This window comes from Rhipicephalus microplus, chromosome 1 (assembly GCF_043290135.1).
Source record: "Rhipicephalus microplus isolate Deutch F79 chromosome 1, USDA_Rmic, whole genome shotgun sequence".
Classification (NCBI taxonomy): domain Eukaryota; kingdom Metazoa; phylum Arthropoda; class Arachnida; order Ixodida; family Ixodidae; genus Rhipicephalus; species Rhipicephalus microplus.
The window spans coordinates 93,536,680-93,549,330 of NC_134700.1; the positions used below are offsets into that span (position 1 = coordinate 93,536,680).

General features: G+C 47.5%; 1 protein-coding gene across 8 annotated transcripts in view; it reads left to right on the plus strand.

The window, feature by feature from the left end:
• Positions 1-12,651, plus strand: part of LOC119178493 (calcitonin gene-related peptide type 1 receptor) — a 210,027-nt gene that overhangs the window by 86,015 nt on the left and 111,361 nt on the right. The window lies entirely within an intron of this gene.

A 12,651-nucleotide genomic window follows, 5' to 3' on the forward strand; every position in this document is an offset into this window, starting at 1 on the left:
GGGAAGCAGACGGTGATGAAGAGAACGAAGTGGCAGAGCAGGACCCAGATATCGCATGTCTGTGAAGATCGATGACAGTTTTTGTTCGCTCAGCAGGAACTAATGGTCAACTTAGACTTATAAGGGGATTTGTAAGAGTTCACAGTGCCGTTAAGATGAACGCTATTTGACATTACCGTTTGCGATTTATTTTGCAGCAACTTGTTTCGTTTGGGTAATAGACCTACTGACCTCGCTATGACCTTTATTTGCAGGTGCCTTTGTGGCTATGGTACAGTCACTGAATTGTGCTAAGAAAAAAAGCAGTTTAGTGAAATGCTATATGAGCAAATATGAGGATAAACGTACATAAAAGGGGTGTCCCTTTTGTCAAGACAATTTGCTGAAGGATGCACCCAATGTAAGTCGCACTGTAAACAATGGGGTGGAGACTGGTTTTCATAAGGAATGTGCTGTAATGGGATCGTTTCAATCGCCGAATTTGATCGCGACGGCAGTCACAGACGCCAGCACTTTTCGCAGCTTGCGATCCCATTCGGAACAAAATTCAGACCCCTTATGCACGACTAGACAACATTTTGTCAACAGCATGCAATGAAGAAGCAGCGCGAACTCACAGTAGCACACAACCACGCTAGCCGGTCTAGACGAAAGACCACTTTGTGCCCATAAAATCTATGTACGTTGTCTTGAACATTCCTACCATCATGCTAAAACACTGTGGCGATGACTCATTATGATACTAATTGTGCCTTTCCTAACGTAATTCTTCTTCTTTTTTCGCATGCCTGCTATTTGTCCCCGCTATTACTTTCACCTTCCGCTACTCCGTACCTTTCTGTTTCGTGTAGGGTAGCCAATCAATAAAGCCTGCCGGTGCAGGCCCAAATAGTCTCTGTAGGGGAAGCACCTCAACCTCGCCGTCCATCACGCTTTCAGCAGCCACACCTCAGTCAACATGTGTCTGTCATTCCTCCTTCTCATGCAGTTAAGTATTCTACCAATATCCTATTTCTCCCGAATACTTACTTAACGTATTTTGTGGCAAATATACTCATCAAGTATATTTGAACTCCATACAAACGCTTAAAAGCCTGAAAAGCGTGACTGAGTGTATGTGTGAACGTTCCTATTCAGTTATATAGTTATTGTCGTTTTGAACACTTCTGGGCAGACGAGTCAAGGCCCTAATAATTATCGTACTCTTTAGCGCCTTTTATAAAATCAAGCAGTGATAAACATATGCAACTGTGTTCACTTTGCTAATGACTCGCCACCACTGACACATCGCTGAAGTGAAAAGAACAGCTTTCAGTTGCGCGCCAGACACGCGTAATCTCCTGACGATAAATTGAGTGTGCGCGCTTACAAAGAAAACAAAAATCCTTGAGTTCACATAAAAGCAAAGCTATAGTGTTATCTACGTCGTTTTAGTGCACAGTAAACCTTACAGCAAACCACCACTATCGGTTTTGTTCAGCCTTGGGCAATTCGGCCAGTAACATCATCCTACCAGTAACGTCAGGGGTAGCATGGAAAGCCCTAGAAGGAATGCAAAGAGACAAAACCGCGGATAAAGATAAGGTAACAACGGACCTGCTGAAAGATGGTGGAGAAATTGTATTAAAAAAACTGGCCACCTTGATGAGAAGTTTACCAGAATATTGGAAAAATATCAAGACGACTTTAACCCGTAAAAAAGGAGACAACAAGAACTCGAAAACTTACAGGCCGATCAGCTAACTGTCTGTTCTCTACAAACTATTTACAATAATGATAGCTAATAAAATTAGGAAGACATCATAATTGAGTCATTCAAAGGACCAAGCAGGAATTTGTACAGGCCAATAGACCATATTCAATCAATCATAATCAATAGACCATATTCATACTATCAATCAGGCAATAGAGAAATGCGCAGAATACAATCAACTCCTGTACATGGCTTTCATAGGTTACGAGAAGGCGTTTGACTCAGTCGAGACATCAGCAGCAATGCAGGCACTGCGTAATCAGGACATCGATGAGCCTTACATAAACATACTAGAAGAAATCTACAGTATATGCTCAGCCACCATAGTTCCCCATAAGGAAAGCGACAGAATGAAGAAGGTAGAACGGCAGGGAGATACGATCTCTACATTGCTGTAGGCGAGTTGAAACCAAAGAATTTGTTGCGGCGCCGTCTGTGCATATGTACAAGACAGAGCCGATGGCTGTCATTGTGCCTGAGCAGTATAGTGCAAATGGCCGGAAAACCTAGCTGCTGAATTACAAAAAATGCTCACATGGAAATGAAACCTCTACCTCTCTGTTCGTGCTTCTTTTAACTCGTACGAGGGACGTGTTCTTGTTTGTGTTCATGCACAATAGCAGCTTAGCCAAGCGCTGCTTGAACACTTTGGGGCTTTTCCCCGGGTTGCTGGCATTTATGCAACTAGTCAATTCACCGCGTGATTGCAGGAGGTTTCCACAACCCTAGATTGGGAAGGGGTAGGGTTAAAAGCCAATGAATAGTATCTTAGTAACTTGCACTTCACTGATGACATTGCCTTTCATAATTACTGAACTGGACATGGATTTTGTCTGAAAGCTTATATGCACTACACTAATGTGCAACAGTCTCGGCAGAAAATAGTACTTTGTTATAAGTGGAGAAACACTGGAAGTTAAAAAGCAATAGATCTGCTCAGGACAGGTAGTATACGTGGAGCTGAACCATGAGAGTGAAATAACAAGAAGAATAAGGAAGGGGGATAACATTGAGCAAGCATTCTCACATCCTGAATGGTAGTCTGCCTCTAACCCTTAAGAGGAAAATATACAACAGCTGCATCCAGCCGGTACTTACTTACGGAGAAAAAACGGGCGGCTTATTAAGAAGGTTCAGGTTAAACTGAGCACGACACAGCGAGCGATGGAAAGAAAAGTGATGGCTGTAACCTTAAAACAAAAGAATAGAGCAGATTGGGTCAGTGAAAGAACCGGGAATAAGGATAGTGGAAATGAAGCAGAATAAATGAACAGGGACCGCGCACACAGCTCGAAGGCAGGATAAAAGCTCGTTATTATGGGGGTAGCTGACTTGATTCCTACAGAAGTAAACACATGCACGAAAGACGGAAATTTAGGTGGGCCGATGAGATTTAAAAGCTCGCAGGTATAACGTGGAAGCAGAAAACACAGGACTGGGTTGATTGATGGATGATGATAAAGGCCTTTGCCATGCAGTGTGCGGGGCCATGCTGATGCTGCTGCTGAAAATGATGATGACGAGCAATTCAAGCAACCGATTGTGACATTCTATGTCATTATCTTCTTTTATGAAGCTCAGCACATGACCTTAACAATAACTACCTCTATTGCACTCTGAAACCAAGGATGTAATAATTTATTACCAAGACAGGGACTGCTCTGACAATGGTTTTATTTTTTTTATTTATTTAAGTATACTGCAGACCTTCTCGGTCCAAGCAGGAGTGGTACATAGGATATACAAACAATGATGTCACGTACAGAAAGGTACCGCACAATCCAAAAAAAAAACTATTGAATTCCAAGTAGCCAAAACAACAGTGTCATAATGCAACGTTCAGAATCATGCTAAAAGGACAAACCAGTCAAAGGGAAAGAAACTGCTCACAATAAATCCCTATTCGTACATTTGTGTCTATTGTTCAAAACTTGTAGTTTTAATCTTTTCAATAAAGGATTCTACGGTGTCACAGTTCACAGCTATTAATGGAAGTTTATTCCAATATGCAATTGATGACGGAAAAACAGAGTTTTTGTGAATGTTGTTGTGACTTGTGGGCAGTCGTATTGTCTTATTGTGGTTAGTTCTCGTGGATTGCCTGAAGGGTTCAAGAAGATAGTCTGATCTGGATATTGTATATTTCCCATGATAAAGACGATACAGGAATTTAAGTTTAGAATGTATTCTCCGTTCGGAAAGGCAATGAAGTTCGGCTCTTTTACGCAGATTAGTAACACTGGTATACCTGGAGTAATCGAAAAACACAAATCGAACTGCTAAGTTTTGCACTCGCTCAATTTTACTAATGAGAAATTTATGATGTGGACTCCAAATTATATCGGCGTATTCTAGTGCTGGTCTAATCAGGGTCTTATAGGCGGTTAGCTTTACTGCAGGGGGAGTGTTACGGAGTTTTCCCTTTAGGAAGCCCAATTTACCTTGCGCTTTCGAACAAATAGCAGTTATATGTGGATACCAATTAAGGTTGGATGTTAATGTAACTCCCAAATATTTAACTTGATTGCTTTTAGTAAATTCTAAATTGTCTATTGTATAAGCAAATTTGAGTGGTTTTTTCTTATTCGTGAAAGTTATGGCGCTACGGTTTTTCGCGCGTTCAATGTCATTCCCCACTGGGAACACCAGGCTTGAATTTTTGTTGCTATGACTTTTTTATTCGGAGCTAAACCGTCTGTTCAGTTTGCGTGAACAGAACCACAGAATTAGAAAGACCAAGCCGCGGTGTGATGACCACGGGTGTCGCGGCGCAGTTTTCTTTAGCGTCACAAACTCGCACGAGCTGCGCGGTAACTGATTACGTGCCGAGAGTCTCCGGCTCGAGTGCGTTGCCACCGAGACTTGCAACACCTCCAATTACGCCAAGAGCAGAGTGCGAAAATAATGCGCCGCTCGTTCCATCGCGCACCGACGAAGTTTGAAGAACGGCCGGGACTCTGCGACAAGGGGGGGGGGGGGGAGAGGCGTACATCGTTGAGTAACTGGATATGCGTGCTATACCAGGGGACGTGATGCGCGAGCGTTGAATTACAGACGCCTCAAGTCGCCTGAAAAAGGCTTTACGCTGCAGTGCTCAACTCTGCCTTCCTTGTTTGCATGACAAATCTATTTTTTTTTCGCGAGATAATATAACAAAGACTGCTCAATGCGAGTCACATATTTGAGTAATGCTTTCGATATAGGCAACAATTGTGCTTTTTACGTCTTCCCAAAATTATTGCTCTTTATATAAATGACAGAAATGTTCAAGGTGCAGAAAAACATGTTTTTCAGAGAATTCAGTTGCTATAAACTTAAGTAAACTATGCATACGTTAATAAAGAAATCTAAAAGCCACTTGTACTATCGGCAGTTGGGCTCAAGTTAATTTAAGGTGACATAATAATATAGCAAAATAGGTCTATTAGGTACAGCATTGAGAGGTGCACTCAATCCATTAGGAAAACGAGTATATCTAATTATTATTCACTGTGCATCTTCTGAGACCACGCATAAAGGTCTGTGAATACGAGTCGATCCACAGTGCATTGCAGGCAACGATGCGCTACTTGCACGTCAGTGGTGGAAGCTGTTTTTCATTATTACTATACACATTTGCTCAATCATCCCTGCATAATCATTTTTCAATAGGGCTATATGTAATCTACCTAAATACGAATAGCCTGCGCACCTGTAAACTCTAAAGCGCATCAAAGTCACGCCGGTGCGATCATTGAAAGCCTATTGTGCGCATTTAACAAGCAAGAACGGATGTGCGGGTTAGTGAAAATTCATATTCGAAGAAAGCGTGAGAAAGCACAACGAGAAACAGAGGGGACAGGACCACGCGCCAAGTCTTTAGTGTCTCTTCCTGTTCTGTGTGTTTGGGTGTGTGTACTTGTGTATGTGCATGTGTGTGTGCGTACGTGCGTGTGTGCGTACGTGACTGCGTGCATGTGTGTGTGCGTGTGTGCTTGCATGTGTGCGTGCGTGTGTGCGTGCGTGTGCGTGCGTGCACGTACAGTCTGTTTCCCACTTGGGGGAAATCTGGGATCGCACAATACGCGGCGCTACCAGCATGCTATGCGATCTGAGATTTCTCCTAAGTGTGCTGCTGCCAGCGTGTACTGCTGCCAGTACTCGCGGGCCGCTATAGCAGATGACACGATTCAACACTACAGCCTTTAAAGTGTCTACGCATGCGCGAGCTGCTGCCTTCGCTTGACTGCAGCGTTGGCAGCAGCTCGATTGATGTGTTCCGAAATTTCCTTTAAGTGTGAAACAGACTGTATCTGTGTGCATGTGTGTGTGCGCGCGTTTCTGCGTGTTATTTTTTTTCGCAATTAGTTTGATTATGAAGGTGCGTATTTAAGTTTAATGTTGCTCGGGTAGATACTTTAAATGCTCACAATCCACACCTAGTTACATTCGGCTCAACCAAGGTGGGTCTGGACCGCAAGAGGGAGACGAGATGAAGGAAGTGATAGTGCTTCGCCAGATGCAATTGCACGCGCAACAACGAAGACTGCCAGTGGATGAATGGCCATGATAAGTGGCGAACTGCATGAAAAAAGATAGCGCACTCAGCGGCTAACATCTAGCTTTCTTCATCGGTTCTCCCATCTACACAAGTGACAAATCAGGAAAAGCTGATGTACTGTCGCGCTCAGTATCACTTGCAGCATGAGAGCTCCTGGCCTCACGAGCGCAAATATTGCTCACGGCTTCCACAAGCCTCTACATGCACAACTAAATAAAGTTTTCTTTTTGCATACTTCTGAATCAATACGGTTTTGCATTCATTCATCTATCGAGAATCGTTCATGAGCTGGAGAACTTTGTTCAGGTCTGTAAATAAACACTGGTGGCACCCTTGAGTTTGAAGTCGCACTGAGCGTGACTTTTGATCATACGACTTCTTGTGCAGCGTGAGTTAGATGTGTAGGTAACGTCATATTGTCACCAATCTTGTCTCACTCAAGGAAACCTTCCGCAGAACTGCTCGTCAAGCTAGGACAAAAAGAAAAACTGCTCCAACCCAACCTCTTCGTCCTCTTCCACACGAAAACCACGCGAATTCATGCGGCATTAAAAAGCGGCTCAATCCCAACCTCTTCGTCCTCTTCCACACGAAAACCACGCGAATTCATGCGGCATTAGTCCCCCCTTTTAAAAAGCATCGACTCGATGCTTCTAAATAAAAAGAAGAAGAAAAAAAAAACCCATAATTAGAACACGCGTTGACGCAGAGAATGACAAAGTGAGTGCCAGGGAAAACAAAGAGGGCGCACAAGCACTTGGACCATGCGCGAACACAACAGCACCAGTGGAAGAGTCAAGAAAAAAAAAACACCACATGAGATCACTGTCACGTTTGCGAAGTAACTCGCAAGCACAGAGACTATTGTGTGTAGTACGGCTTGAGTCGTACGACATGCACAGTTTCGGGCCGATGTTGTCGACGTGACGACACTGTGCCGTCCGGAAGTACTTCGTATGTAAGGTCACTCACACGTCGGATAACCTTGTATGGTCCGAAATAACGGCTCAGAAGCTTTTCAGACAAGCCTGGTCGTCGGACAGGAGTCCACACCCACACTCGTTCACCCGGGTGGTATGCGACGTTTCGACGGCGAAGGTTGTAACGTCGTGCATCTGCGTCTTGTTGGTGACCGATGTTCACGCGAGCCAGTTGACGAGCCTTTTCGGCGTACTGCGTGTATTGCTCGGCTTCTGGAGAAAGGGCATCGCTATTATCGTACGGCAGCATAGCGTCAAGCATCGTTTGTACGTTGCGTCCATAAACAAGGTGGAAAGGTGAAAATCGGGTTGTTTCCTGCATTGCCGTATTGTATGCGAACGTGACGTATGGGAGGATATCGTCCCAGGTTTTGTGCTGCACGTCCACGTACATTGACAGCATGTCCGCTATGGTCTTGTTGAGCCTTTCCGTCAGTCCATTACTTTGTGGGTGGTAAGCCGTTGTTTTTCGGTGACTCGTGCAGCTCAGTCTGAAAATGTCCTCTAGCATTTGTGCCGTAAATGATGTTCCTCTATCCGTAATCACACATGACGGCGCGCCGTGCCGGAGGACGATGTGCTGCACGAAGAACTTCGCCACTTCAGACGCCGTGCCGCGGGGTAATGCCTTTGTCTCAGCATACCGGGTCAAGTAATCGGTTGCCACTATAATCCATTTGTTACCAGTGGCCGACAAAGGGAAGGGTCCTAGAAGGTCCATTCCCACGAGGTCGAAAGGTGTCCGTGGTGGTGTAATAGGGTGGAGAAGGCCCGCAGGTTTCACGGGTGGCGTCTTGCGACGCTGGCACTCGCGGCAGCCTTGCACGTAGCGGTGTACACTGGTCGAAAGTCGTGGCCAATAGTACTGCTGGCGCACTCTGGCGAGAGTCCGCGAGTAGCCCAAGTGTCCCGACGTGGGCTCGTCATGGCACGCGAGGAGGATGTCATCCCGCATGTCGGCTGGTACAACGAGGAGGAAGGCTTTGTTGCTACCTCGAGCATTTTTCTTGTAAAGAATGCCCCTCCTTAGACAAAAGGATGACAATTCGCGAGCGATGCGCCGAGGAGTGTGAGAATTTCGGCCTTCTAAGGAATCAATAATAGGGCGCAATTCCTGATCGGCTCTCTGTCTAGACATAAAGTCAGAATCACTGAGGGCTCCGAGAAAACCATCAGCATATTCCGAGTCCATATCAGGATGTCCCACGGGTGCTCGAGAAAGTGCGTCGGCATCTTCGTGCTTGCGCCCAGACCTATACACAATCATGATGTCAAACTCTTGCAAGCGCAAACTCCACCGAGCGAGACGACCAGACGGGTCACGGAGATTGGCCAGCCAACACAGCGAATGGTGATCGGTCACCACCTTGAAGGGACGGCCGTAGAGGTAAGGTCGAAACTTTGCCGTTGCCCACACGACTGCGAGGCATTCCTTCTCTGAAGTGGAGTAGTTGGCCTCGGCTCGAGAGAGAGTACGACTGGCGTAAGCTATGACATGTTCTACGCCGTTGTGCCGTTGTACAAGGACAGCGCCAAGTCCGACGTTGCTTGCATCCGTGTGAACTTCGGTATCAGCGTCCTCATCAAAATGCGCAAGAACAGGTGCCTCTTGCATTCGCTGCCGTAACTCTGTGAAAGCTGCTTCTTGCTCTGTAGTCCAGGCAAACGGTACATCATCTCGGGTGAGTCGCGTGAGCGGTTCGGCTATCGTCGAGAAGTTGGTAATGAATCGGCGATAATAAGCACACAAGCCGAGAAAACGCCGTACCGCTTTTTTGTCTGACGGCACAGGAAAGGTGGCGACTGCTGCAGTTTTTTCTGGGTCAGGCCGCACTCCATCCGCACTCACAACATGTCCCAGAAATTTCAGCTCATCGTAGCCGAAATGGCACTTCTGGGGTTTTAGCGTGAGTTCGGCCGAACGAATAGCTTCCAGAACCATTCTTAGACGCTTCAGATGTTCTTCGAAACTCTCGGCAAAGATGACCACATCATCAAGGTATACAAGGCAGCTTTGCCACTTCAAGCCAGCGAGGACGGTATCCATCATTCGCTGGAATGTTGCGGGAGCCGAACAGAGGCCGAAAGGAAGAACTCTGAATTCATAAAGCCCATCGGGAGTTACAAACGCTGTCTTCTCTCTGTCTCGCTCATCGACCTCTATCTGCCAATAGCCGCTCTTCAAATCTATCGATGAAAAATACTTCGCGTGTCGTAGCCTGTCGAGAGAATCATCAACCCGTGGAAGCGGGTAGACGTCTTTTTTGGTGACGCTATTGAGTTTCCTGTAGTCAACACAGAATCGCAGCGTTCCGTCTTTCTTCTTTACTAGAACGACTGGCGAGGACCACGGGCTGCTCGACGGTTGTATCACCCCGTCGTCAAGCATCTCCTTTACCTGCGTCTGTATAGTCTCGCGTTCTTTAGCCGAAACACGGTAAGGTTGCTGGCGGTTTGGGCGAACATCATCGTCGGTAATAATTCGGTGCTTTATGAGGGGTGTTTGACCGACTCTAGATGAAGAGGCGAAGCAAGATTTAAATTCCTTCAGCAGGGTATGCAGTGCGGCCTTCTTCTCGTCCGAAAGCTTCGAACTGACGTCGATGTGGTCCAGAAACTTATCTCCATCAACCATTTCCTCGGATGCGAAGCACTCGGTGACATCCGCTACACGGTCTCCGAAGGCCACGGTGGTGCCGCGGAAAAGATGTCGGTGCTCGAAGTTAAAATTTGTGACGAGTATCTGCGACCGTCCGTCACGCACACGCAGAATGCTTCGCACTGCACACACACCTTGAAGCAGTAAAAGGGATACGTTGCTCTCGGCGACCACGTCACCATCTTGGAGGTCTTCACAGGTGACTTCTACGAAAGCAGTCGCTCGGGGAGGCAACGTCACGCTTTCGTCGGCAACACGCAGCGCAGGTCTACGACAGCTATCAGCGCCTCGATCGGTTGCAAGTTGCGTCGAGAAAGTCACCATTCGCTCGCGGAGATTTATGATCGCGCCATTCTCTCGAAGGAAGTCCATTCCAAGGATGAGCTGACGAGAACAGTCGCGTAGTACGAGGCAGGTTACCACAAACGTTGACTCGCGTATTTCCACTCTTGCGGTACAGCGACCCAATGGAGTAATAACGTGGCCTCCAGCAGTGCGAATACGCGTCCCATTCCAAGGTGTCATCACTTTCTTAAGACTGGTTGCCAATTTTCCGCTCATAATAGAATAATCTGCACCTGTGTCCACCAATGCGCTGACCTGAAGACCGTCTATCAGCACGGGAATGTCGAGTGAGACTCGGCCACTGGGTTCAGACGCACAATCCGGCATTTCTCTCGCACTGCACTCAGACGTCAATTCAATGTCTGCAGCGTTTTGTGGAAGCGTCGATAGGAGGTCTTCCGCACTTTTAGTCCCAGCGACCTCGCCCCCAAAGGTCGCTGCCTTCAGTTTTCCCGACGAGGGCTTGGGGAACGTCCCCGTGCCATCGTACTGAGACGTGGTCCAATAGCTGCGGGTCGTCGTGGAGATGGAGACCGCGATTGACGCCGTGGGAAAGGCAGACGTTGCTGCGCGAGGTAGTCCTCAATTTCTCTTGGCCTCTGACCAACTAGGGGACGAGGCGAATGAATAGAGAAACCGCGCAGTCCAAGTTGTCGGTATGGACATTCCCGGTAGATGTGACCGGCTTCACCGCAATGGAAGCAGAGGGGTCTTCTATCCGACGTACGCCAAATATCGGACTTCCGCGGAGGGGCACGGCGACCGTCGATGTCCAAACCAGCATGCGCAGATTGAATTGAAACTGGCGGCATCGTCTGGATTGGGACTGCAGGGCTTGAGACCGGCATGGAAGTGCGCAGAGCTTCGGCATATGTGCGGTTCCCAACATCAGTGGACGCAGGAGGTGGTTCTAGATTTGTAACCGTTGGTTGAGGGCGACGGCTGTGAAGCACCTGCTGGACCTCGTCCCGAATAATATTGGTGATGCTGCTTACCTCCGGCTGTCTCGCCCCGTGTAGTTTCGCGATTTCCTCGCGGACGACGGAGCGGACGATTTCGCGAATCCACTCAATGCTGTTGCTCCCGAAGCTGGCGGAAAATTCAGTAGGTGATGCAGAATTCACTTGCCGGTTGAGTAGGGCTGACCGCTGATGAAGTACCCTCTCCATCGTAGTGGCTTCGGTCAGGAATTCTGCTACACTCTTCGGAGGACTCCGCACTAGACCAGCAAAAAGCTGCTCCTTCACGCCTCGCATCAGATAGCGTAGCTTTTTTTCTTCTGGCATTGCCGGATCCGCTCGCCTGAAAAGCTGCGTCATGTCCTCCACGTACATGGTGACGGTCTCATTAGGCATCTGGATGCGTGAATGCAATGCACGTTCAGCACGATCGCGGCGGTCGGGGCTCCGGTAGGTCTCCAAGAGGCGATGCTGGAACTCGCGCCAGGATGTCAAGACATCACTTCTGTTCATGAACCACGTTCGGGCGCCGTCTTTCAAACACGCGTAGACGTTGCGGAGTTTGGCGGCTTCGTCCCAGTAGTTGATCGCTGCGACGTGTTCGAACTCGCTCAGCCAGTCGTCCACATCCTCAAACAGCTCTCCGTGAAAGGGACTAGGCATCAGCGGGTTCTGGACAGTGCAATAAATTGGTGCCGACGACGTAGGAGTTTCCATGACGCCTTGAGGCGAAGTCATAGTCGCTCTATGGATAAGCTGTGCCGGTGTCTCTGGTGGTAGGCCTCGTTGGCGGCGGCTTGTTCTGTGAACTGGCGTGTCCACGGGCACAGGGCTTGTGTTCCGGCTCCTGGATGGGCTCTTGTGCATGGGGTGCGTCGTCAGTTGTCGTACCCAGCAGCTCCACCAATCTTGTCACCAATCTTGTCTCACTCAAGGAAACCTTCCGCAGAACTGCTCGTCAAGCTAGGACAAAAAGAAAAACTGCTCCAACCCAACCTCTTCGTCCTCTTCCACACGAAAACCACGCGAATTCATGCGGCATTAAAAAGCGGCTCAATCCCAACCTCTTCGTCCTCTTCCACACGAAAACCACGCGAATTCATGCGGCAATATTTTTGGATGACGAACGGCATTTTGTTCATTGATTTTCCAATACTTGTTTGATAGTGTACATACTTTAGTAACTGAGGACTTCAAAGAGAGGAACGCATGAACAAAGCCTTACGAACTTAATTCCTTAAAGCGTATATCATTTCTTTGCCGTGTCTGAGACTTCCTTTGACTGCTTTCTTGCAGTTGAAGTCGATGTAATAGTATGTAATAGCATTACTACTTTACGGCGGTAAATAGAAGACAGTGCAGTCATAGCAGCAGTCGTCGTCGTGCTAGTAGTAGCAGTAGTAGTAGTAGTAGTA